This window comes from Sparus aurata, chromosome 22 (genome assembly GCF_900880675.1).
Source record: "Sparus aurata chromosome 22, fSpaAur1.1, whole genome shotgun sequence".
In the NCBI taxonomy this organism is placed as follows: Eukaryota; Metazoa; Chordata; class Actinopteri; order Spariformes; family Sparidae; genus Sparus; species Sparus aurata.
In genome coordinates this window covers 3,729,110-3,756,310 of record NC_044208.1, presented here as the reverse complement: position 1 = coordinate 3,756,310, position 27,201 = coordinate 3,729,110, and positions in this window count along the sequence as shown.

Here is a 27,201-nt window from a genome sequence, read left to right as displayed (position 1 = left end):
AGGTTCAGTTGGACCTTGGAAATAGCCAGAGACACTATAAAAGTAGAGAAAAACCTCTCAAAGCTTTTTGAATATAAAAGTCGATCACGCCAGAGATGGCAGTTTTATTACACATATCCCACTCCTGCCCCCCAAAAGCCAATCGTCTGCTTTGTCATAGCTGATTAACACCAGACCGCCACTGAACATACAGTTGAGAAATGATAATGTGTCAGTTACTCTGACAGAGATTTTGTTGGCCCTGGTGTTCCCCTGGACAACAAGAGGGAGGGAGGGAGGTCAGTGGGCCACAATTAATTCTCTGTTTAATCAGACCTACAATAACCAAGCATGCTATTTTGTGGTTTTTCTTGCTGTTGGTTAATAAATCCAACAGCCAGTGTCTGATCCACAATAACTTGGTGATGTTAGTAATGTTAATGTTTTACATAGTACTAATAATTTCTCCATTATTTATACTGCTATTTTTGTAACCAATGTCTAATATTTGAAATCTCTAATACATTAAGGTTGCCAACCATATGAGGTACCTTCATCAGTAACTGGGGGCCACTGTCTAATGTGGACAATCTAACTACCCATGCTAGTGTCAGTGTCAGCAGCAGCTCCAGAGACTGAGGCACTGCAAGTTGCCAGTAATAACGATGCCACTAGATGGGGTACACAGAAATAGGTTGCTGGATTCATCTATATATTTGCAACACCTGTTATAAATTATATATTTGGTACTAAATCCTCCTTCCAGACTTGAGGACATGAGAGCGAGAGGGAGTTGCAGGGTTTAGCCACTCAGTGTTACTTGTGAATGTAATGAGCAAGTAGTGTTTACTCACAGTAGAAACATCTGAGACAGCTTCAGTCACTCATTCTTTCATATTGCAGGCTGTGTTTCACCATGCATTGTGAACTATTTATTCACCTTACCTCAGGCCATGATACACCCACCAAACTTAGTAGTCTAGTAGTGATTGACCCTGATCGCTGAGCCAGGTCATGACTTCATCTTGTTGACCCATTTACAAAAAAATGACAAAAGAGGGTTTTTCAAGTCTGTTGCTCAGGTCTGAATAGGGGTGATGGTAATGTAGCTGATCTGCAGACGTATTTGACTGTGCCTAGAGCTGCATCATTACAAATCACACAGCAGAGGAATCATGATAGCTGCTCTGCAGAGGAATGCATCGTGTATATGATGGAGCTGAAGAGGCAGAATACCTACCTGAGTGTCTCCCCTTGCTCTGTCTGGCCACTGAAGAGATGTCAAAACAAATCTGATCACAATCCGTAAGCTTAGCTAAGCATAATGGACTTATTTCTGGTAATTTACCCTCTCTGATGTTACCTGTTAAACACGCTTGAAAAAGTAGCTGACTGCAAGCATCAGTCAAGACAGGGAAGTGCACTCAGTTTTATTTGTCAGACTAACCCTTTTCAAACAGCAACTACTAGCTATCAGATGGAAATTTCTGTCTAACTTAAGCCCAATGAAACCTAGTATGTTTGGGCAAGTATTCCATTACTATGTTAGGTGGATTCCAAACCTCTTTTACTTCACTACCTTTAACAATTTCCTATTTTACCCTGCTGTGTTACTTCCTGACAGGAGAGGAAGTTACCTTTCTCACAAAACTGGTCTGTATGTTGGTAGTCCAATTATCCCCACGCATAGAGTTTACTAGGGCGGGCAACCAAGGTATGTTAACAGTGGCCCAAGTATATTTGCTGAACTATTTTAGCCTTTTTTCATTCATCCACAAGAACAAAACCATCTGTGATCAATTATCTGGTGGACAATGTGCCCTCCCTTCACCCCTGACCATGAATGACCACTGAATGTAATTTCCTATGTACGCTCAGCATGGTGGCGCAATGGTTAGCGCTGTTGTCTCACAACAAGAAGGTCCATGGTTCAAGATGCCTGCGTTGGTTCTCTCCAGCTACTTTGGCTTCCTCTTTTCCCTAAGATGTGAATGTGCGTCAGTATTTGTCCAGGGTCCAGCCCCCTGCGACCCTGTAAAGGCTAAGCGAATATATTCTGAATGACTCCAGGACATACCAAACAATCTTACATGTAAACTATAGAATACAGGGATGATATTTTGTACCATTTCACTATTAAAATAAAATAACAATTATTACAAGTGCAAAAACTATTTAAAACAAAAAAAAAAACATCCATATGACATTCTCGACTCTAATAGCCTGGTGTTCCTAAATTGGTTTGAAAGGACAATATTTACACCATCAACGTGCAGTCAAGACTGAACAGCTACAGTGAAGATATTATCAGCTTAAAAAGAGTTTAAACAACATGTTTTCAAATCAGTCTGGGGTTTCGGAGCTTCTGGAGACTTGGATGAGCTGAATGAGGCCATTTCATTTTTTATTTTCCATTGTTATGGTGTCAAGTAGATGTGGCATTTCACTTTTGGGTGTGGTGTTGCTTTAAGTAGCTGCATTTTGATTTTCTCACCTTTCTTGCTTTCAGAAAGAGTATGCCATGTACATTTTAGAGAAATTTAACAATTGAATCCGAAAAAAGGTTTATAACAAAAAGCAGTATACGGGATCACAGGATGCTGCAACATTGTAAAAAATAGGCCTAAGCAAGCCAAGCAAGCATAAATGATCAACTGATCTACTGGGATGTAATGTTGCTAGGAGTCCATCCGTGCACAAGTAAGCCCTAAGATGGGTCAAAGTTGAACCACACAGTGAAGATGTAACCAGCGATGGCTTTGTAATTTACTACTAACATCTGTTTTCAGATTCAAATTAATTTGTCTAAGCAGGGTTTTGTGTTCAACCTGTATGATCACTGATCCACTTCTGCATGTTGAGGCATGTTTTAAATGATGTTGCTGTGTTCTCTTCATTCTAATCTTAGTAATTAGTCTCAACAACTAGATCAGTATATTGCTGTTATAATTAGTAGATCCAATGGCAAGGGCCACACAATCAAACCTACATTGTGAAATCACACCTGTAATGTTTGAGTATATAGAGCACTTCATACCCATTGGGTTAACGGTTGAGCCAAATATCTTTTTAGTCTATCCTGCTCACAGTGTCTTAGATGACAAAGTGCAATGCTAGATTTGTGGTCTAAATGTGCAAGGCTAGGGGGAAATAGTAGGAGTGGAAAAACTGCATATCAGCCAAGTCTTTGGGGTAGCAAGATTGCATTGTTCTAATTTGTCCAAATGACCAAAAAAGTTCCAGAGTTTGAACAAACCAAGGCCAAGTGTGAACTTACTCTCACTAAAAAGATAACTAAACACCATTTGATACAGCCGGTTGACTCATTTACACACTTTAGCTGTCAGCATTCCCACACGTCTGTATTACGACATGACAAACTAATCAAGTGCCATGGGAACTGTGTGAGCCTGGGAGCCATCTGCAGCCGTATGGAGGGTGGGACTGAGCAAAGCTAATCTATTCTTTATGCCTTGTCCTGCTTCTAATAAGTCATCAACTACCGTCCTGCGGGTCTCCTGAGCTGTTAAGCTCTTGCTCAAACATGATCCTTGCCATGTTGGTGATTTGCAGGACAATTGGGTCACTAGAGATGTGAAAAGGTCAGGCTGAGTTGCTTGTCCAGTCCTCTACGTTAAAGATGATACACAAGCAGGCCTAATCCCCCTCAGACCATACTACTGGCCACCTAGCTGGGAACAGAAAACTCTGATGCTAAGGAGACCTTAGACATGAATTTATGCTTTGTTTTGCTATGCCAAGTCAAACCGAGCCACGCTGATTTGAGCCAAGCCATGTCGGCAGTGAACCTGTCCTGGAGTTTGCCAAGCCAGGCCTACCCCACCTCCAAGAGGGCTGCAGGTGACACCTCGCAACTGCAGCTGACCCGTAACAAGCACCAGTCTCCCCCTCAAATCGATACTCAACTCATGTCTGTGCAGGAAACCTGAGAGAAAGATGTATTTATAATACTGTGTGTTCAGCTCTCAGCAATTTTATTGCTTCTAACTGAATCTTTTAAGTTTCTCTCATCCTATTTATATTTTCGAACTTCTCTGTTTCATTGTGTTTTCTTTCTGCTGTTTCTGGAGTCATGTTTTGTTACTGCTGGTGAAAACACAATGTTTCCTGTAATGCTGTTGCAAAATAAAAGCTTTGAAGTGGCTTTTATTGTGAAGAATTTATAGGAAATGAAATGAATCAGCAGAGCCACTTTGTTAGCATTGCTTCTTATATAGTACTTTGGGGACTGGGACAGGCGCTTCATTGATTTAAGAGACACCTACAAGCAGGTAGCCAGTTGCGGTGGACAGGCGGCAACGCCGAGTCAAACCAGGTAGAGCTGATGTAATGGAAAATGGCACGAGTCAGTTGGTCCCCTTCTACCTTGGTCCAGGCTAGAATATCTCAACATCCATTGGGTGACTTTGGTGATTCCCTGACTTGGTTGTAAGTGCTATATTGTAGGCAACTGGACTTGTGTCAGTTTCTTGAAGACATTTTACTTCTTATCCAAGGAGTAACAACTCTGAAACTCAGAGTTTACTTGTGACCTCAACGACTCTGTAAGGACACTCCCACACAGGGTTTACAGCCTGCAAACTTCTCTCCAGTTAGGTCGAGCTGAAGAAGCCTCGTAGATGAGAGTTGAAACACCTTCAAGGAAGTCCAGTTGTCTCAGATAGGTACACCTCTGTCAAGTTTAGAAAAAGACATATCTCCATAGCTTTGAAAAGAAAATGTAATAAATCTGTATAATAAATAATAATAATAATAATACATTTTATTTGTTTGGTGGCGCCTTTCAAGTCACCCAAGGTCACCTTACATAGGATAAAAGCATAAAATCACAGAGTAATATCACCACATAGTATCACAGAATATTAAAAACAAACATACGTATAAAGCCTAAATTAATTAGTTCCCGAGCTGTTTCGAAGGTTATACTAGTGGGAAGCTTTCTATTAACTTAATGTAATGAGGTTGAGGCCATAGAGTAATGGGATAATATATCTTCTTCACGTTGCATATTTTTCAACATCTCCCTGACCTTAAGATACACAAGATGCTGGCAAACTGCATAGCTGTGTGTGTATAAGTGTGTTTGGGTGTGTGTTGGGGTTGTATCATCACTACCCTGAAGAGAAACTGTGTGTGGCCATTTGCAGTTCATTCGTGACTGAGCAAGACATGGAGGAACAAGTTGGGAGCTGTTTACCAAAATAAAAGGATGATGAACAAATGCTTATAAGTAGATCAGTCCCATCTCATAATAGAGAACTTAGCTCACAGCCAGGAGGCTGAGCTTAGCTGCAGCTGGCTTAAAGTCAGTATTACGGCGTTCACTGTGTAGGTTTGGACACAATCTTTTGACGGTGGTTTGATAATATAAATTTGCCAATGCTGGAAAGAGCAAAAACTCAGCTGCTGTGTATGAGCACCACCATAGAGGTCTTTATGGGTTCAGTCATTGCCAAGTATTCAAGACCGGATCCAGCACGGTCGGACCGGGTCCAAACTGATCCAGTTCTTATGGCGCAGGTCTGTGTGTAATCCTGATGTTTCATCACAAATTAAACAGCAAGTACTGCAATAGTCATGAATCATAAAGATAAGAGAGAGACAGAGCAAATGAAGTCCCACCTACACTGGAGGGAAACAATCTCCAAACTGATTCATTGCTCCCCATCGACTATGTATTACATGACGGTGCCTCCTGGTCACTTCCATCTGCTAGCAAGCAAGAGAGAAATGCCCAAAAGCCGCTGTGTGATGGGATGCACTAATGCTGAATCAAAAAACTGAGCCTTTAGTGGATACAGGCAAAAAGACATGAAGCATCAGCAGGAAGAATGTGAAAACTGTTGGATCCTGACACTCAGTATACCCAAGTACACAGGTATTATACTACACAGCAAGCATTTTGTCAGCTAACTGTATAACCAACTATAAAGCTATACAAGGCTGGCTGAATAGAGCCAATCTTTGTTAAATGACGATTCTTCATGGTGATTTGAGGAAGTGGTTTAAAATATATATATGTATCTATTTTATTTATAGAATATATTTAGTAAGCAGAAGGGACACTGAGATGTAGCAACAACGTTTGTGAATATACGATTTATCTTCTAGTTGACATGATATTAAGATAATCTTGTAATGTGGTCTCCCAAATCTTTCTTGCCAGGCTTCAAACTATGTGCTTGTGGCTCTGATGGGGATGCTGTCGCAGGCTGCTACAAAGCATAGCATGAGGTGTTAGAGATTTTGCGAACACCAGAGACAGCTGATTAGGACAGAACATCAGGATGGAAGGGTAGACAGACCCGGACTGCTGTGGAGTTTCTGTGTGGTATTGCATGGTACAGTATGTAATGGAAGGATGAGGCATCTGAAATGTACACTAGTGCAGGGGCTCAGACCCATGCTGTGGTGGGGGAGGTAGACATGGTCTGCTGGAGTTGGTTGATGGAGTCACAGGGGTTGGTGTCCCATTGTCAGTCAGATTGACAGTAGAACTCATTCTGACTGTTAGCCAGGCACAAGTTGTGTATTACCCCGCTTCTGACCGCTTCATGTCAGGTTCTGGTAGGTTTTCCATTGGCTCATTTTAGTTTGGATATAAGAAATTCTCTACGCATGACCAATTAGAGTCCCAAACAAGCAACAACGTTGTGAAAAAAGCTGTACTAAGCAGATATAACTTTATATAATATGGGTATTATTTTATATCAAGAGAACATTTGTATCTGCATCTGTATCTCTATATGCATCTGTAGTCAATCGTTGTGATAGATGGATGTTACACTTATGACTGAGGATCACTGACAGTGAAAACCACAGCAGGTGGGTGTGTTGTGGTGAGTAATGCGGGTACTGAGGGAACACACACACACTTTGCCTTGAGATCACAACTCTTGAAAGTTTTTGTTTTTTTTACCCATTGAGTAAAGGAATGCATGTTCTCTTGGACTAATTCTAAGTTTGAATCCAGATATGTGATTACAAACCTGATTACTACCTACATTTAAATATCAGTTTACTATGTGACATTAAGCCCTTTTCTGCTGAATTTCAAATACAATGCAACATCATCACAGTTCTGCTGTTACCTCCTGTCTTCTCATCTGATCTGGGGACTGGTTCCTGAAACTAAATCTGTGCACTGCTTGTTAGCTAATGCTAACTGCTATAGGTTCCTGGCATTTTCAGATTTGTTTGGTAGCTGTGTTATTACATCCCAAATGACTATTACAACCATTACTAAGATTTTACTACTCAATTTGTATCAACCAGGACAACCACTATTTTATCAAGGAGCATCGTCTTGTTGGACAAACCAGAATGTTCAGACTAGTATCAGTATTTGGGAAGGCAGGCCATTTGTACAGTAGCTGTAGTTAGCATTTAGAAACATATTATTTGCCAGTGTCTCTCAGAAATAGGGATAAAACAGTGTAGGGATTTTTGAAAAAAATGATTGTTTGATTGGAAACTGTTTAGCATGCTAGTGGCAGTGTTAGGCTGTACACAGCGGGGCTTTGAACTGAACACTAACGACAGCATGCTCACCTGCTCACAAGGACAATATTAACAACTGGAAGGAATGCTTGCTGGGAAATTTGTTTGACCAATGGCTTTGCTTGCCCCCTGTTGCATTAACTATCTAGAGATGGGCATTAACAACAGGGAAATCAGATGAAAAAGTAAAGGAGAAGGTGAAGAGCTTAGCAATAAAAGGTAGCAGGTATTAGAGGCTCAGGTTTCCAAATACAAAAATCAACCAACAGCTTGGCCATCATGATCCTCAAGTGGCAAGCACTGTTGATTTGGAGGAGCATACGGAGGCAGTAAGATTGGCGTTTAATTAACTATTGGCTGTGTTCGGTTAAAATTGGCTTCAGATTACAAATTGACCCCACTGACAGACAAGTTGGTATTAGCCTATTATTTAATGCATATTGAGACAATTTACAAGTTTCCTTCTCAGTGTCAAATGAAATGTGTCATGGAATACAGGTAGACTCCCCAAACGTTCCATTCGTACACCCAGACTTGACATTCAGAATCATCTGTCATTATAAGATTCAGCAAGTACTATGGTGCTGAAGCTAGTAGGCTATGCCATGTCCTTTAGCCTATGCATTAAAAAAGGCTATGTCCAAATGATGCAAGGATCTTACTGAACAAGTCTGCTTCATCACTGTATCTACTTTAGGGCATTTTGTCGGAAAGATCGTAAAAGTAACACTATAACAACAATAATTTGTCTTAATTTGGTTGTTTGTTCTTAATGTGGTACAGTATGGTGCTATAGCACTACTACTAAACTGAAGAGTAGCATCGAGCATTTGAACCTATAGACCACCATGTGTTACCACTCAAACATATTCTCAGTGGTTAACCAAGTAATGATCAACTACTGACATCCCTATTCGGCAGCACAATGTTTTCTATTGTTTACCACCTTAGCTTCGCTTGCCAAATTGTCCAATACTGAAATCAATAGACCCACACTTCTTTACTTTTTGTGTGGGTAAAAAAAAAAAAAAAAGGATCACAATGTTAACAGTGCAGCAAGAGGGTCTAATCAGCAAGTGATCAGGAGCTCTGATAGCATGCCGTTCCCATGTTTATCATCATTTCCTGACGACGTTAAGAAGGCTTCATTATCTTTTTGGGTAGATGTTTTCGAACTCCTAAATTGAAATTAAATAGGATATTTTGAGGACAATATGGTTCAAATGAAAGCAAACATTGAAGGCAATGTATACAATATTTAATAAGCAGTATGAGCGAAGCACATGATATGATAAATAACATCAAGCACATCCAAATGTGTGAATGTAGTGGTGAGAAATATGAGGAGAAAAAAGATTCAAACTTGTGTGTGTAGTGATGTGGTGTGAATAGCTGAAGGAAAATATTCATGTGATTTCTATTCCACAAACGGTGTCCTTGCCTATTCAGAGGAGGTTGTTGTGCAGCAACTCAATTCACTCTTCATATGTTTTATGGATCGCCATAACTCTGACACTGATACTGACTGTTTTGACAGTGTATTTTGTTTCTCCGCTCTGCAGCAGGAAAACAGCCACTGTTATTTCAGCTCTGCATGCCTCCACAGCAGTTTGCAGAGCAGGAGGGCACCTGCAGTGCTACAGTTCAGATTGCTGATAGGAGGTTCGGGTTGTCCCCGACCTTGATATGTCCGGGCAACATTCCTGTGAGCCAGCGCAGGACCTCTGTCCTCTTCCCTCGCCCACAAATTTTGAGCGAGGGATTATGGGTTCATTTGGCCGGCCATTTAGCCCCCGCACTGTGGCTGTCGGCCTTTGACTGGAGGGGCCTCCACAACACGAGCCCTGCTGCACGGGGTCTGCATGCTAACACTGAGCCCAGGATTCAGGAGGCAGCCCCCTTCTCCGTGACAGTCACTGCCCCAGCGCTTGACATCGTGTCAAGCCCAGGTGCTGCGGTGGCTCAGCTCTTCTCAGCAGTCCAGACAGGCCAGATCCAGGCTCTGACAAGCTGGGTCTGTGGGGAGAGGCTGAGTCCAGACGTTGCTCTGACCCCGCTGCCCTCCTGTATGTTGTTTACCTTCAGGTGTTGGCACCTGCTCAAAGAGAGAAGGGAGGAAAAAAAAAGGGGTGTCTGCTTCTACCTCACCCAGACAGGAATCAGAAATTGACAATGCTCAGGCTCAAAGCACCCCAGCCAGACCTCATGGGCCCTGTGGGGCTGCCAAGAACTGACTGGAGCTTGACCATGGCTTAAGCAGCTTTTCCAGGCCAAATTGACCAGGATTCATCTTTTACCTTGACAAGAAATAGAACAGTCTAATCACAACTTTCTCTGTTGCTGCTCCAAGGGGAATATAAAGTAATGTTTGAATTAACTTTTCAAATATATAATGAATGACTTTCAGGTTATACGGCATTTGACACAACTTGAACTCCAAGCAAACCTTCAATTACTGCAAGAATAAGAATAAAAGATGTTTGCGATCTCTACATGAGCTCATGTGGACTGCACCAAATTGCTACTTTGTTTCACTTTATCTCGGAATGAATGGCATCTCTTTCATTAGCTTGATTTGCTATCATTTTCGGCATTCTGTCCAACAATATCACGTCCAAATGAGAATTTGAAAATACAATGCAGATTTGAATACATTTGGCCTCTCAAATTGGAGGTTAAAAAGACTGGACAGCAATTACAGCAAATATACTTTCTTGCTGATGGTTTACTGCACACTGCTCCATTCTCGGTGAGCATTAGTGCATGAGTAATTATGGAGAATTATTCAACGGGAGCATAATTATGCAAAGTCTTTTAAATGATGGACAAATCTGTCGCATTATATTCATTGTTTTGCAAATGCGGTTGATGGTTCTGTTATCTGTCTCTTGCTCTGCAACACCTGTTTTGTATAATTAAAACAAACTTTTGACATGGAATTGAGACTGTGGCAATTAACACCATCACATATGTTATTCAACCTTAGGAAAAAGCTGCTAATAGTGGTCCACAGGTGATTTTTCTTATATAGACAGTCTGTCTTTTAGCTGCGTGGGCGACACAAGCCAAATCAGAAGTGAAGATTTGAATCTATGCATCTTGGTTGAAGGCTACAGCATACAGTGTTGGAGTTCCACAATCCTGATAAAAGAGCATTTTACCTTGTTTGCATATTAAATTTAATATTACATGCCTTTATTTTACATGGCACTCAGATACCCACAATCCTGCCAATCGATCCTCATTTCCAGATGCGTAGCTTTAGTGAACAGAAAGCTGAAGTGCCGTTTAGAATCTGTGTACGGATACATTTTTAGCCCAAATTATTTCACATCAGCTTTTGCACAAAGATTGTAAACTTTGAAGTCAAAACATCTTAAAGCTATATTGAGGGAGGTCTGTCACAATCTTTTCCTTACACAGGATCAAATAACTTGTATGATGTAATGGATACTAGTGCAACTAAGTGAAAACTAGTGGAGATGATGATGTTTGAAAATGAATGATTCTTTATTGGCAAATGGTGAAGCTTAGAATCACATACACAGACAGTAAAGGTGATGAGATTTAGCTCTGAGGGCCAAACTTGAAAACATGACATAAGAAGTATTTTGGAGGACACCTATAGGATTTGCAAGATTGGTTTAGGGATGCCAACTTATCACTTCAGTTTGTAGTGGCATGTGGTATTGGTGAATTTTTTTTTCTTTATTTTTTTAAAAGGTGAAGTTGGTGCATATAATGATCAGGCATTCTGTGGCATCACCAATATCAGTCAGTCACCATAATAATGTCAATTAAATAACGATGGTTGATGATGAATACAGTTGGTTGACCAGCATACAAGGTATGACTGTTTTGCAATGAGAAGAAACTTGTGATGGAAATTTGCCTGAAATAATCTTAAATAGATTGAGCTGTACCAATGTTGTAGCATACACATAGTGAGGGATGACTATACCACCATGCTGTATAAGGTACAGTGATGGGTCCTAAAGTTAGAATTAGTCACATACCTCAGGGCTGAGTGATACAGGAGGTTGACTTTGGATGAGGTGGATAGTGAGGCAAACCTGTAAATATTATTACCAAAATCAATCTCAGGAAGAGTCAGAGGCCAGCAACTAAGCATTTTTCTTGAAGCCATGGGAAAACAGTACTTCAGCCCATACAGAAAGCTTAGAGTGAATCTTGATTTCATGGCAAGGTGGTCTGTACGATGTTTGAAATGTAAACTCTTGTTCAGCTAATTTCCAAATTATTTTGTGGAAATCAACTGACTGAGCATGGTCGAATTTAAAAGCAATTTCAAAACTGACAGATCATGCTGCAAGCTTTTAAAGTCAGACTGCATATTTGAAAAGGCCACCTCTGTGATGGGGGCACAGGAGTGCCTGAATGTATCATCTGCTTAGAGACAATATTTGCAGAATTTTAATTTCTCACATACATTGTTGACATACATTATAAAAAGTAATGGTCCCGGGGCGCCATTTAGCTCAGTTGGTAGAGCCGGCATCCCATGTACAGAGGCTTCCTCGCTGCAGCGGCCCCGGGTTCGAGTCCCTGTTCTCTGTTCTCTCAGTAAAGCCAAAAAGCCCCAAAAATACATACTTAAAAAAAAAAAAAAAGAAGCAACGATGCCAAAATGAAGCCATGTGGAACACCCTTTGCGGTATTGGCTAGGTCCGACAAGATATTGCCATGTTTAACCATCTGTTACTCACAGACTGCAGGTGTGAAATGATGGAAATACATAACGGGCGGTCCCATAGTAAAAGCCTTTGTGAGGTCTAAAAACAGAGACAAATAAGTGAGCTTGTTGCCCAAGGCTTCTTTGATATCTTCAATGGCTGTCAGAGTGGTGGTTACAGTGATTTGGCCTGATTTGAAACTAGTGCATATACATTTTAATGTTCTGTGTTTTTTGTGTAATTGTGATGCCAAATATGATTTCAGTTGGTTGGCAACCAAAGATTAAATTTTTTAAGAGGACAGAGAGTTTGGAAATTTGCCTGTAACTATTCATTTTATAATTGCTTAAAGGAGAAGAGTATTGACTTGCTTCCAAGCAACTGGCACCTGATTAAAACCAACAGACAAATTGAATATTTGTGTGACAAGCTTTGCTATGACCAAAGCAGCAGCTTTTAATAGTTAAGGGTCCAGAAAATCAGGCACAGGTGCTTTTTGGGGTCAACTGTATTTAGTTAATGAAAAATTGGGCTTGAATGAGAAAGCAGAGGATGAGGGCATAGTTGATGCGTTAGCTCACTAAAGAATCTAGTGGGATTAAAGAACAGGACTGGTCATCAAAAGTATGACCTGCCTTTTCAAAATTAAATTATTGTTTTTTCTGTGATTGAGGCTTCTGAAATATTCAGCTTCTGAGTTAAATCAGATACTTTTATGTTCTGTGTTTCATAATTTTAAGTGATAAGTAAAACAGTCATTTGTCAAGGTTAGGTAATAGCTGACCATATGAGTGAAGTGCACTAATTTCTCAAAGCTCTGAAAGTCTGCCAATCATGAATCCTTTTGTTCTTGCTAGGGATAACTGTTTATTTCTAGAATGGAAGAGCCTGGCAAGTTCTTTGACGAACCAGGGATTATCCCTGTTCTTAGTTCCAAACTTCTTGAAAGGAGCACGTTTGCTTGCAAACAATAAAACCAATAAAAAGACAAAAGTATCATTGACTGTGGGAAACAGTGTATTTCGATCCCAGTTTATTCCTGCACAGTCTTATATAAAAGCCTGTACTAAGAAGAGATGTTTAAAGCAGCGTCTAAATACGGTGAGACCATTAGATTGACCCAACAAGGTACACAGTGATCATTTAAATCATTTCAAACACATCAATTGCTGTGTATATGCAAATGCAAGTGTCACTGTTCAGCTGAGATGGGTTGACTGGTAGGGGCTATCAATAAACCGTGTAAGATTTAAAGAGTTCCAAGCCAGCTTGAAATTCTCAGATTTATCACTGAGCCTGCCCCAGTTTAAATCCCCAATGGAATTATTTCAAATTTATTAAAATCACACCCCACTCAAATTCGTTGCAGTTTCATTGATGGCAGAGGGAGACATATGTATAGCAGCCAGTAGTTGTAGGTGGGGCATTTGTGATTTTTAGGGCCATAAATTGAAAATGTTTTGGAATTAACTAGGAAAGTAAGATAGAATAGCAACACTACCTGTCTGTCCTTTTATGGTCTGTTCAGAAAACATTCTCACCTCCAACATTTATGAAATTTAAGATACAGAAGGTTTAGGCCATGTCTCTGAGATGTCTGGGTTAGCCATTATAAATCAGGTTTTCAGTAAATCCAGTTTGGATAGTACGGAAACTTTGCGAGTAATCCTGCATCAAAATCCTTTACAGAGAAAAAGAATAAGGATATTTCGCCCAACTTTGATGTGTAATAAAAACGTATTGTCCATAGGTAGTCCAAGATTCATATACTGCTGAACTATGTACTTCCTAGAATACTTGTGTAACTAGTATGAAGTACTTCTACTGTGTACTATTTAAGTAATCCTCTGTCAAAATCCTTATTCTTGTATGTTTCATGGGTCTGATTGTGAGACTGCAGCCTGCCCCACACAGTCACTACCAGCAGCTCTTCAGAGCGGCTTCATTACAATTACTGTAAATGTTAGTAGATTCGCGCACTAGAAAAAAAGGTGCGGCTGATTTGACCAAGCAAATGCGAACCACGGCTGGCTTGACTGCAGTCAACGTAGCACCTTTCCTCATCTCATAACTATGAGATCTTTTCTCATAATTACGAGATAAGGTGTCACATTTTTTTTTTTATCCAGTGAATGCAATGCACTTCCTTAGGGTAGTAAACATCAGGCAACAAGACCATGCCTATTGGCAAATTCAGCTGGATTTGAGAGATGGCGTCAACATTTATTTTATTGTTGCCAAAGTAAAACAAGAGCAATGAGATCAGTGTTCAAGAGAGAGACATGACACTGTCAGGATAATTATCCTGGGAAAAAGTAATAACTTTACTTTGGAGGCGATGTCAAAACAAAAGAAAAGTACCAAATTTCATAGTGAGACACTAAGAAATATCAGGACATTGAATTGTCAATCTGTAGTACATTCTGTCATCATTTGTCCATTTAACAGAAGGTTGCTGACTCCTGTTGCAAATGAGTAATGGTCACAGTCTTAATTCACACAAAACAATGACAAACAAACACTTCAGTGTAGCAAGTTACTTTCTACAGGGAATAATAAGTCAGGTAATGCATTACTTTAGTGAGCAATGTGTAATAGACTAATAGACTTACTTGAGTAACTAGGCCAACACTGCAAACATCAGAGCGTATATCAAGAGACCAAACCTACTTCAACTGGGAACCATGAGAAAGTTGGAGAGTGACAGAGAGTCCCTGTAACCACAGAAACCCGGTGTCAGGAGTGAGAGACACCGACTCTTGTCCGTCTTTTCATGCTTCTATCAGTTACTATATATGTCTGAAAGTTTGCACCCCTGTTTAAAATTCTAATCCTAAAATTCTAATCCCAATTTTTTAAAATGTATTCTGATTGTCTTTTTTCTGTAATATAAATGTTGTACAGTTACCTATTTGTGTCTTGATTATCCCACTAAACATTAGACGCTTATGGACGTGCAGATCATGTCTATATTGCGTCCGTCAGTCCAAGACCAATTCTGGGCCTCTTCACGACGTGCAAACTAGGTCCACAATTTGGACGTCTAATCATGACCCCACTTGGACGTCAATATGCAGTTGAACATTTGAACGTTGGGCTAGGTCACTTTTTTGGACGTCTAAGACAGGTGCAGGGAATTGACATGATGTAAGTAATTTATTTATTTATTATTATTATTATTATTATTATTATTATTATTATCATAGGAGTAGTACTAGTAGTATGGACATGATTATTTTGTGATTAAACATTATTTTTGAATAAAAGTAATGTTTTTGTTTGTTTACATTTGCAAAAATATATATATACATACAGTCAACGCCATTTTGATTGGCTGAGGCATTGCGTCATTACAACGTACATCCTAATAGCCATTCCCATTGGCCCAGGTGTTTGTCTTCGTTTGAAGCAATTGGCCGCTCGGCTCTGTGCACCGTTGACCTATACAACAACTTACAGCAGTCCGAAAATCAGCGTCCACTAAATTGCAGGTAAGTTCGGTCAGCTCATAGACCCATAAGTTAATTTTATGTTCATTTATGCATTTATAGCGTTTGCCGTTTTAGCTTTGTTGTGTTAATCTCATTCAAATCTGTTGTCGCTATAATTAGCATTACATCTGCTATGGTTAGCTTTTGAACACAACCAACTTTGTTTACAACGAAGCCGGCGAAAAATCAATACATAGAGTGACGCGCTTGAGCTGTGGGCTGTTACCCAACCATCGTAGGCAACAGGAGCCTCCAGTGTTAACGAGCAGGAGGGCCATTGTGGTGAGCTGGGAAGCGGGTGTTAGCAGCGGATGTTAACCGCTACCGCTCGTCGAAGTTAGCATAAAGCTACCTCATCACAACGGCCATCATACTTGTTAAGTTACCGGTCAAGGCTTTTGGCGGCCGTGTATGGGTCCGTGGCTCCAGCGCTTCACTCACACTGTAGTTATTTTTCTTTGCGGTGCTGCTGCTGACAGAGACGTGCCTGCACTTGCTAACATCCGGGACAGCTAATGGGGCTAGCAGCACAACAAAACAAAACAAAGCAAAATACTAATATACAGGCGGGAGGAGGGGGAGCTTCAGACACAACCACGTGGGGGTTCGCAGCCAAATCCATAACAATTTAGTGCAATGGAGTTCTGAGTTCAGTATTGTAAAGCTTTAGCTGGGTGTTTCTAAATCAGTCTGATCCTTTTGTCAGGTGGAGTTTGGTCCTCTTTTGAAAGTGGAGTGGGGTGTCCAGCCCTTTGGAAGCCACCTAAACAAGGTACAGATTGTGACCTCATGCTCCTTTGCACACACCCAGTCAAATAAATTGTAAGACTAAACTGACTTATACTGCATCTGTGTCTACAGATGGCTATGAAAATGAGAGAATGACGAAAACACAAGAGACATGGATGAACTTCTACGTTATGACAGCGAAGATGGACATCAGAGCATTGACATTAATATCGATGTTGTGGCTGGGAGTTGTAGCAGTGTGCCTGGGACCCCACGCAGATTAACAAGTGACAGCGTTCCTGAGACATCACATGGTTTTGATTTTGACACTGATGTGGACTGTTTGTCCACTGACTCTGAATATGAACCAAATGATGATGAAGCCGAAGTGATCAGCAGGCTTGAGGATGACCTGAGACAGTGGGCTACAGACAAAGGGAATGTGTGTTTGAAAATTAACCATTTATGTGTGGGGAAAAAAAAGCCAGATTTTTGTTTATTTTCACAAGATGAATCTGGTAAGCCCTTTAATTTTTCTGTGTTCAGTTTGATTTTTACCCCAGTGTTCACACTTAAAAAATAAATAAATAAATAAATAAAATATATATATATATGTATATGTGTTTAATTGTTTTATATTTTAATTGTTCTTATGTTTGTACATAGTCACTCAGGACTAACCCTATTTTTGTAGTACAGACCAAAGAGGTGTAATTTTATTTATTGTATTTTACCACTTTGTTTTTTTCAAACTTAATTGAGGGTTATGCTGCCTGCTGTTAAGAAGTAGTAGCCTAGTAACTAGTATTTCTCAACTGAATCCTGGAGATTGGATTGTGATTTATTATTTTTAACAGCATGCCACCTTCTGAAATGGGACTACATTTATGCATAGAAACTAGAAGCAGTACAGTATAAAAATAATGTCTAATATGAGTTCTAATTTGACGTTGAAATGACGTCCACAAATACCATATTTGGACTAGAAATAGCTCCTGTATGGAGTGTTACAGCCAGGGCCTAGGGGAAACCCTGGCGCAACAAGAAATTGAGACTCCCCGCTTCCTGTTCCCCAAACACCACAAGCAGCGAACGTTTAACAAAGTTTTATTCAAAACAAACACATTTTCGACAAGCATGCTGGCAGTCTGGGTCAATGGAGGAGAGTCCACAGGAACTGGGCAGAGCCTGCCTTTAAACTCTTGTCAGGCAGGAACCAATCAGCTCCCTGGGCAACCTGCAACCACTCAAACACACCTGCACCCAATCACACACACACACACACTCTCACTCAGGTAAAAAGAGGGTTATTAAAAGACAGAAACATTTGACCTCTAGGGTCATAACAGGAGGTACTGTGGATGTCATAAATGGACGTTAAGTGTACGTCGAAAAAAAAGACGTCGTCTGGAGTAACAGTCTGCACCTTGAGGTGACCTAAATTAGACGTGCAAAAATGACTTGGAAAAGACGTCGTTTGGACGTCTCTCTGCGCAGGTGGAGTGGACGTCATAAATGGACGTAAAGTATACGTTGAAAAAAAGACGTCATCTGGAGTAACAGTCTGCACCTTGAGGTGACCAAAATTAGACGTGCAAAAATGACTTGGAAAAGACGTCGTTTGGACGTCTCTCTGCGCAGTGGGATGTATTCCCTAATCTCACAAGCCTGGAAATCAACATCTATTGGATGGATCGCTTTGAAATTTGGTTCATTCATGGTTCCCAGAGGATGATTTGTAATAACTCTGGTGATCCCAAAGTTATTACAAGTCAGTATTTTAAATTACACCAATATTTATGTATTGCTTAATATCTACAAAAGTAATGACATTCCTGTGAGCCTCAGCATCTATTTCATGTTACATGCAAATTAACACATTAACATTGCAATTACTACTCACAACTTACAAAAAAAAGAACACCCCTTGCAAAAATAGCTAAATGACCCATCACCGTTGACACCATCTTTGACTTCTCTAAACATGACCCTTAAACACCTATTCGACTTTAGTTTCCAGGAGTGAAATTTTGAGGGAAATGCAACACAATTCCTTAATGTTTAGCTGATAAAATTAACATGAAACAGTTTCAGCTTTGCCATGACTTAGTTAGTTAAAGACATGTCCACTGTATGTTTATGAAAGAACAATATCTTGTTATTTCTTGTAAATTTGCACATGGACATCATCTTAGAAGACAGGGTCTGAAAAGACATGAACACGTTTGTGCCTATGTGTTAACTGAATGTGAGAGGTAGAGAATGAAAGACAGCTTCACATAGTACATTCTAAAGGTACTCCCAACACGTTTTCTAACACTTAGCAAGTAGAGGCAGTATGGGTGATAAAGTAGTAGTAGGCTGTATTTCTGTATTACCATTAATGGCTACCAAAGGCATGCTGCAAGTGGCTCATCTGCACTCCTGTCACAGTCCTAAACGAATGAGAGTAAAGGTGGGAAAATAGAGGTGTACATCCATTCGGATTGTTCTATTGCTTAAACTGTAGTGTAAGTAAAGTGTCATCCCATGTCTGCAAATATATTCCCCCTGGGGTCAAAGTCAATAACCCATTACATGGATTAAAGGAGCCTTCACCGTTCACTTCTGGACAGCAAATAGCTTCTGATTTTTATTCATTGGTTTCTATCACAAAGAAATAGTTGGTAAAGTATGTGTCAAAGCAATTTACTGCCTAACATATACTCCCACACAGAACAAGACTCATGCTGTTCGCCTAAGCATTTGGCTTCTGACTCACAAAGAGACAAAAAAAAAAAAATCCCATCTTGAAGGAAATCTTAAGCAGATGCATATAAGCAGGAAAATCCCCCTGGATAAGCTGTTATGGTGTGAAAGCCTCGCTCTGGTTATGAGCTGACAACCCAGTGCCTTTATTAAACACAGGTTTCATCTGTGACAGATCTAGAAAGGTATTTCAGCGATTCATTGCAGGTTGCGTCTAACCCGAGCTCTGGATCTGCCGGCCTGGGCTATTCAAAGCATTTAAACTACTGCAGCTGAGGAGTGAGACAAGATTTCTGCCTCCAATCTTACCCTTGGTTCATGCTTAACAATGTATTTATGTTGCGTTTAGAATACATGCTCAGTGCACACCTGAGTTCAGACAGCCTTACATTTCTCACCATTGTTACATCCTTTCAGAGCCCATTTTGAGTTAAGCTGAGGTATAATCACATCACTCTACAGTAATCCTTTGCACGTGCAATATTAAGGGTGTGAACATTGTTCTTTTCCTAAGACCCCACTGAAAGGATCATTCCAGTTTATTACATCGTGGGTCTTATTTGCATAGTTCAGAGATCGTTTCAATAACAGTGACACTGTACAAGTCCATCAGTACTGCAACAAGCCAAAATTGAAGACTATGTGCAAATGTATTGAAGATTCATTGCAAGGCAAGTCTGATAAAATCCTGGTCATAATTTGGCTCAGATTGTACTGTGCATGTAAACAGAAAAACATGTAAGCAGACACATGTCATTGATCTGCATGCTCTAATGTTTTGAAAATGCATCAAAATACTATTTTCAACACTGAAGTGGTTATAAGAATAGCAAGGGTTGTCAGTCTTTTGGTCCGGAGTGAAATATATCATCAGCTATTAGATGGATTCCTGTACAATTCTGTTAAGACATTCATGTTGCCAAAAAGATGAATCCCACTGACTCTTGTGACTTTTTTTCTACACTAGCAGGTGACATTTTTGAATAAGGGGAAATGTGTAAGTAATTGGATGTAAAGACTTAAAATGTGCTGTGCGCATATGTGTTCTTCTCAAGATGATCCTAAGCATTTCTTCGGGCACCATCTTTAAAAAGGTGTTATTTGTTAGATATTGAGAGAAGTCGAAGAGGGGCAGCATGTCACCAGAGAAACAGACAACTGCTGCTCTCCCTGGCTGTAGCTAGCTACCTTTAGCTAACTGGCTCACGGCTTGGTTAATTCTGAAGCCAGTATTGTGCGATGCTAACTTTAGGATAGCTTGGGTAGAATAACGGGGTGCAGAAATCACAGATGATACTAGCTAAACAGCTCATTCTACAACAATGGAAATCTGAGTCTAGCCCTAAATTCCACCAGTGGCTGAGGGAGCTTGGAAATGTAATTGGAATGGACTGCGTTCGTTATTATTGCTTTATATTGTTCTGTTGCCACACAGAAACAATTATGTTATTCAAACATTGTAAACTACTTAATTATTATTATTTATTTTATTTCTCTTTGTATTTCATCTTGTTCCATTTTCTTTATATAGTGTTCTTTATGTTTGTGCTTGGTTTAATCTGGACATCTTCTCACTTTGACTATGTTTCTCACAGAGACTTGTTATAGCAATGTTCATGCCTTGAAAAACACCCAAAACAAAAAAAAAAAGACTGTTTGGTGACATTTATTTAATTTGTGTTTAGTTTGAATTAAATGTTTGCTAGCCTCCATTGAAAGTAAACAAAGTAAACTTGTTGTGTTTTTCACATTAAATGGCAGTTCTTTGCAATGCTTCATGTTCATCTGACCAGAACAGTTTATCATTTGCTAGTCATACATTCTGTAGCATATATACAAAAATCTATTTCACACTGGAGAAGATCTCTGTTCATCCTAAACATATTTTCTTTCATTCCTGGGACAGTGGGAGGCCATGCTTTTAGGCCCTGGGTTCTCATAATGTCATAATGGTCATTATATTCTGTGTCATTCACATTCTATTTTGTTGGTTTGTACATGTTAGTCATAGCTCCAATACAATTGTAGGGAGTTTTATGACTCCTGACCACAGTTTTTACTGTTTCCCAACTTTTGTCTGCTGATTGTACAGCATAAAGAGGTCTTTAGACCCAATTTGTAATCCCCCAGATTATTTTCTTAAACCCTATCACAGCGCAGTAAATTCATTACCAACATACGCAGCACTGTACTTCAGGGGAGTGAATTCTCCACTTGTCCAAACACAACCTCACCATGCCCTCTGGATTCTTAGCTTGTTGGAACTTAAAGACAGAACTACAGTATCCTAACTCTGCCAACCCTGTTTCTTTAATATGTCCACATGACCTCAGGATTCAATATCCTTATTTGCCTATTTAGTTCAAGACATGCACCCCACACCAAAGTTGTTACGGCCAAGCAGTGATTTATTTAGCCAATTAAACCCGGGGATAATTAGGTGGAGACAATGAGCGAGCCGGGCAGGGAATTTGTCCAGTATGCAGAGGTTAATGATAATCCTCTTTGAGATAAGTGCCATGTGACCAATGGGAGTTCAGACTGGAGTGCCTGATCCAGCAGACATCACCGAGGCCTCTGAAGTGCATAAATTAGGATAAAGCAAGCCCCTGGCTGATTTACTGCAATTCCCCAGTGTCATGCTCATTATTGTAATGTCGTCTCCACTCTAAAATACAGCCCTCCACTCATCTGACCATGTTTGTTTCAGTCTTTAGCTCCAATAATTTTTCTTTTTACACAAAAGTATGAATAATGGATAATGAGAACAGTTGTTATTTTCTCAGTTAACATGATGACCGTGGAATAACTGAATGAGGAGAGATGAAGCCAGTGTTGTAGTGGGCTAACAGACTGCACTGGTCTTTTTTGTTGCCGATTCCAGAATTATTGACAGCTGTTTGTGTAATGAAGTAATCATTGCCTAATCAGACTGATTAAGTGTTACTTTTACTGTACTTATTCATTTAAATGACATTTTAAGATGTAACATTTAAATAGAGATGGATGTGCTAGCAGTTCCTTTTTTTTGGGGGGGGGGGGGGGGGGGGGGGGGTAATCAAAATCTGTGAGATTATAGTGACAATTGGTAAAATGCTAAATAAGCATCCAGAGATTAGGTTAAAGTTTAAAGTACTCTTACATGATCAAAATGAAAAACCAATTAAGGCATTTAAAAAAATGTGGGTAATTTAATTAAATGATGATTGGGAAACATTATTCCCAGCTGTATGTTACCATTACAGCAGTCATATGAGAACCTAGTCTCTCCAAAATAATATTAAGAAGTCCTTTGCCAGGTTGATGACAGTCTGTGTATTGAGACTCTCCACACATTTTCAATACCAGAGGTGAATGCCAACTGTCAATCAAAGTGTTTTCTGATTGTATTGCAGATAAGAAACTCTCATTATCTGGCTGGCATAGGATTATCCTTGAACATACTGTGTCTTAGAATTATTTGACAGAATTATCACACTCAAAACACTTGTTTTTATATTGTGTATGTACAGTTAGGCTATACAATGTAAATATACAGTATATGCACACACTTTATAACCCCACTAACCCTAAGGATTTTGTCAACCTGACCTTTCCCTAACTTGTGACTCTTCTGTAGGGTTAGGGATAGGGTTCACATTGCACATCTAATAATGCCATGTTGTAGTTTTTCCTAGCAAAGAGTCACAAAAACAATTCTGTATCAATCCCTTTGAATGTTATATTATTGTCTTAATTTTTTAACATTGAGTTATTTTTTGGTTAGATTTAGGGGATACAAATATTTGGTTAGGTTTAGGAAAACATAGTTTGGGTTTAAATAGACCCTTTCCTTTTGCAAGGATAACTTCTGCTATATGAATTTCTTCCTTCTCCCATGTGTATTTTTCTTAAATATACTGTACATATAATATATATCATCTATATATACAGCTTAATGAAGGTTTTTGCATTTCTGTGTACATTTTTGTTGTTAAATCTTTTAAAAATTCTGAAAAGAAGAAAGGGAGCATGGATACAAGGTTTTCCTGTGAGACTGATGTCAGAATGATGAATTATAGTGCGCCTGAAGACCTACGTGTTAGGACAGATCATAAAATGTGCCTCATCAAATCTACCGTATTAGCATTACAACAACACAGTCAGTGAGTAACAGCTGTAGCCTATGAATAAAACACTCCTTTCCTGGTGTATACTGTACTAATAGATAGCCACAGTGGCTAGCTACAGACTCATTTGAGTCAGTGCAGACAGGTGAGTAAAGAAGAGATCATAGACACACCCAGTGGGAAGTTAGAATGCTTGTCTAGACTGACGTAAAATGCAAAGTCACACATTACTGTCCACACCTTGTGGGAACTCACGTCATGTGTTTTAGGCATGTTCCTCAGATCAAGGAAACAGGGTGCAGCAGTCTGCTCATGATGACAGGCTGTATGAGGCACTACTAAGCACAGATTTTCAAAAACACACACACACTTCTCACAGGAAGTACAGATACAGATAAGTTGAGAAGGGATTTGAGCCACAGGTGGACAGAGCTGCAAACTGGGCTGTTAGTGTATTCATTTCTACCTGCTGGGAGAACTGGGGAGGGGGTTCCTGTGAGGATTGAGCTCCATCCCGATTTGCTGTGCAGCAAGCCCTTTAGCAAACGTTCAATAAACAGCTCTCACCCTTCAGGCAGCCAACTTCCATGGTTAGACCTGCAGCAGCCCAAACAAACAAAGGAAGTGCTGTGGGAGGAGCAATCAGATTCTTATTCTAAGACACACTGTGCTTCCCTTACTGTAGGACATCCTGAACGCCCTGCAGCTCACTTGAACACAGAGTGAGAGCTTTAATATCTACACTCATTCCACCTCGCATTCAGATTCCATCATTTTTATCATAGTGCAGAGTAATGAGAAGTAATGCATTTATAAGTGAATGAAGGACAAGGAATTCCTGAGTGAATAATTAGATTTAGCATATTCTAGTGCAATTATTAATTCCAAACACATCTGCAAAACTATCCAAATGGAAGTGAAATTATGATTTGTTCCAGCTGTCAGCAATAGAAGAAATGTTATTGCCACTAATTCATAATAACCTTTGTACTGTCTTCTATCTACCAATAATTGTGGTAGGTTATGAATGGTAATAGTTGGCACTGATCATTTTCAAATGTGCTATTTTAGCAAGGACATAGTGACCCATTTGTTGACCCTGGGGCAAAAATTACATGAAGGCCGCTGCTCCATTTTATAGTTTTAGCAGTTTTGATATTTCAATTAACCATTAACTTTAGTAATAATTGATTTGAATTAATACCATTTATGAATAATGATTATTATAAAGTGTAAAAGATATGTTTTTAAAACTGATGAAGCAGCTTGTTCTGTCACCCTGGCATCCATAGACACAACACTGAGGGAATGGGTACAGGAGCTGATTTAACTAATAAATGAGTTGAGTAATTTTAAACTTTGTGGATAGAGAAATGGTCTTGGATAAGGGCCAGTAAACAACACCTTTGATGCTAATTAGCAAAACTCCCTATATTCAACATATGCCATTGCTAACCATTTCTCCTAAGCTAAACTGGAAATAGCCTTTTTTGCTTGAATTGTTCTGAGGTAAATACTGATTCAACTGTGTTGTTGCTATAGAAAAATTACACCATCCCGATATAGCCTCGCTTTTACTATGCCAGTCGGTCTGCCAGCTGGTTGTATTTTTTTTTCTCTCTCTTTTTCTTTTTTTGAAGCACAAATGAAGCACATCTGCCATTGTGCAAACAAAACTGGAAAAGTCACTGTTTTCTCTGGTCCCTACCCTATCCCAAGGTAACAGTGACACAACGGTAATAACTGAAAACTCTACACTGCAAAAGTAACATAACTCTGCTGATGGAGGGGGCTAAGAGGGCGAGTGATGACTGCTTATCAATACTGTATGTTGGACTTTGTCTTTTCATAGCACTGAGATCAGAGTTCTTGGTCAAATTGGGATTCTAATAGTTGTCTTTTGCTTTGGACAGCAGCTCTTTGTGTATGTATTTGGCTACATGAGGAGATTTCAATAAACTGAGAAAAGCAGCCTGGGAAGTATGATAAGGGGCATCTACCTGGCATCCACCAGTGGGGGAGTTGCGCCATGCTACCACCCATTCCATGGCACATCAGTGTTACCTGGTAGGGTGTGCAGTGGTACATGGTTTGGCATACCAAATGTCCATCTTTTACAGCCAACACCAATTTCTCACATCAACAGACTATGTCAATAATCTTAACAGCAACCAAGTTATTTCAGTTGCCTAGGATAAGTCCTTCTGAGTTCATTCTATTGGGAGCATGAATGTGCTTATTAAAGTCGATCTACCTGAACTTTTAGCCTGATAGTGATGCTCTGGAAAAGGTCAGGAGAATTGTCCCCTTGGGATCAGTAAAGCCCTCTTGCTTTTGTACAAAGTCTTGACTGGACCTACTAAACACCGGCAGACCAAAAAAACCTTGATGACATCCTTGACATCAACAGCTAAAATGTGTCCCTTGCTGTCCAGGCATTATAATTCCCTGACCTGCTAACACCTCTGAAGTAGTACCCTTTTCAAGATCATTTTCATGACATTTGTGCTTTATTGGACAGTTTACAGAGCACAGAGATGTCCAATAAAGCACAAATGTCTATAGCCTATAGCCATGCGTGTGCTCTAATTCTTGGGATGACAAACTGCAGGTAAAAATAAAGTTGACAGGAATCTGATGGGATGTCTGAACTGCTTAGTATTGTGAGACATCAAAAAGATGAATGATTGTATGTGACAGATGTCAGCGCAGGACATGTGGTATGCCAAAGAACTGATTATGAGTTGCAATGAAGACGAGTGGGGACATATAGGAGGAAAACTCATCTGTGTGTATATTCTGTGGGTTGGATGTAGGAAAGTCAGAGCACCGACTCCAACACCCCTCGCACTCTCCATGCTTGAGTCTCGGTGACAGGTTGTGAAAGGACAAAATGCTGAGAGAGACATTTATATGGATATGAATGACAACAAACAATAACAATCAGGACAGAGAGAAAAGAAAAAGAGGGGAAAAAAGATTTGGTTTAAGGGAAATTCTGATGAAATGGCATGGCACCAGGATTAAATGGGATACACAAACAGGTTAGGATTAATCTCATTTTTTTTTTTTTTAAGGAAACAGCTCACATTAGATAGATAATAATAGCAACCATCAGAGGTATCATAAGCCCGAAAGCCCAAAACATTCCATGGCATCCCAATTCCAAAAAAATTTACTGAATGTGATCATTTTTTACATACTCAATTGAAAACAGTACAAAGACAATATATTTAATGTTTGAACTCATCAACTTCATTAATTTTTCCAAATATATGCTTATTCTAAATTTGAGGGCAGCAACATGTTTCAAAAAAGTTGGAACAGGTGCAAAAAAAGACTAAGAAAGTTATGAAATGCTCCAAAAACATTCCACCTATAACAGGTGATTGTGTCATGATTGGGTATTTGGGTATTTTTACTTTGTAAAACTCATGATTCTATAAAGGATATTATTACATGAGCTCAGGAACACTTTGTAAATGGTTGCAAATTATTGCATTCTTTTTTTATATCTGTTTTTACAGTTTGTACCAGCATTGGCAAACCAAATTTGGTTTTATTCTGACATAAAACAGTAGACAAATAACAACCTTCTTAAAAAACAACAAAATAAAAAACAGATATCCATGAAAGGAAGATTCACCCTGAAGAAGGCTGTATGATCTGTTATGCGTGGGTTGCTACTCAGCTTGTTTTTAACAAGTCAGTTTTTTCAAAAGTTTGTATATAGGCTTTTTAATCTTGCCTTGGGTGACTTGAATCATGCTTCTTTTTTAAATACATTCACACTGTGAAGCTCTGCCATACAGCTTGAGTCTAACCTGTTTGTTGCTAAGCAGCTCCACTGGAGAAGGTGGAGGTTATGGGGTTTGCTCAAGGGGCTGCTTGGTGGTGGTCATGAGGGAAGGGATAGTTTTTTTTCCCTTT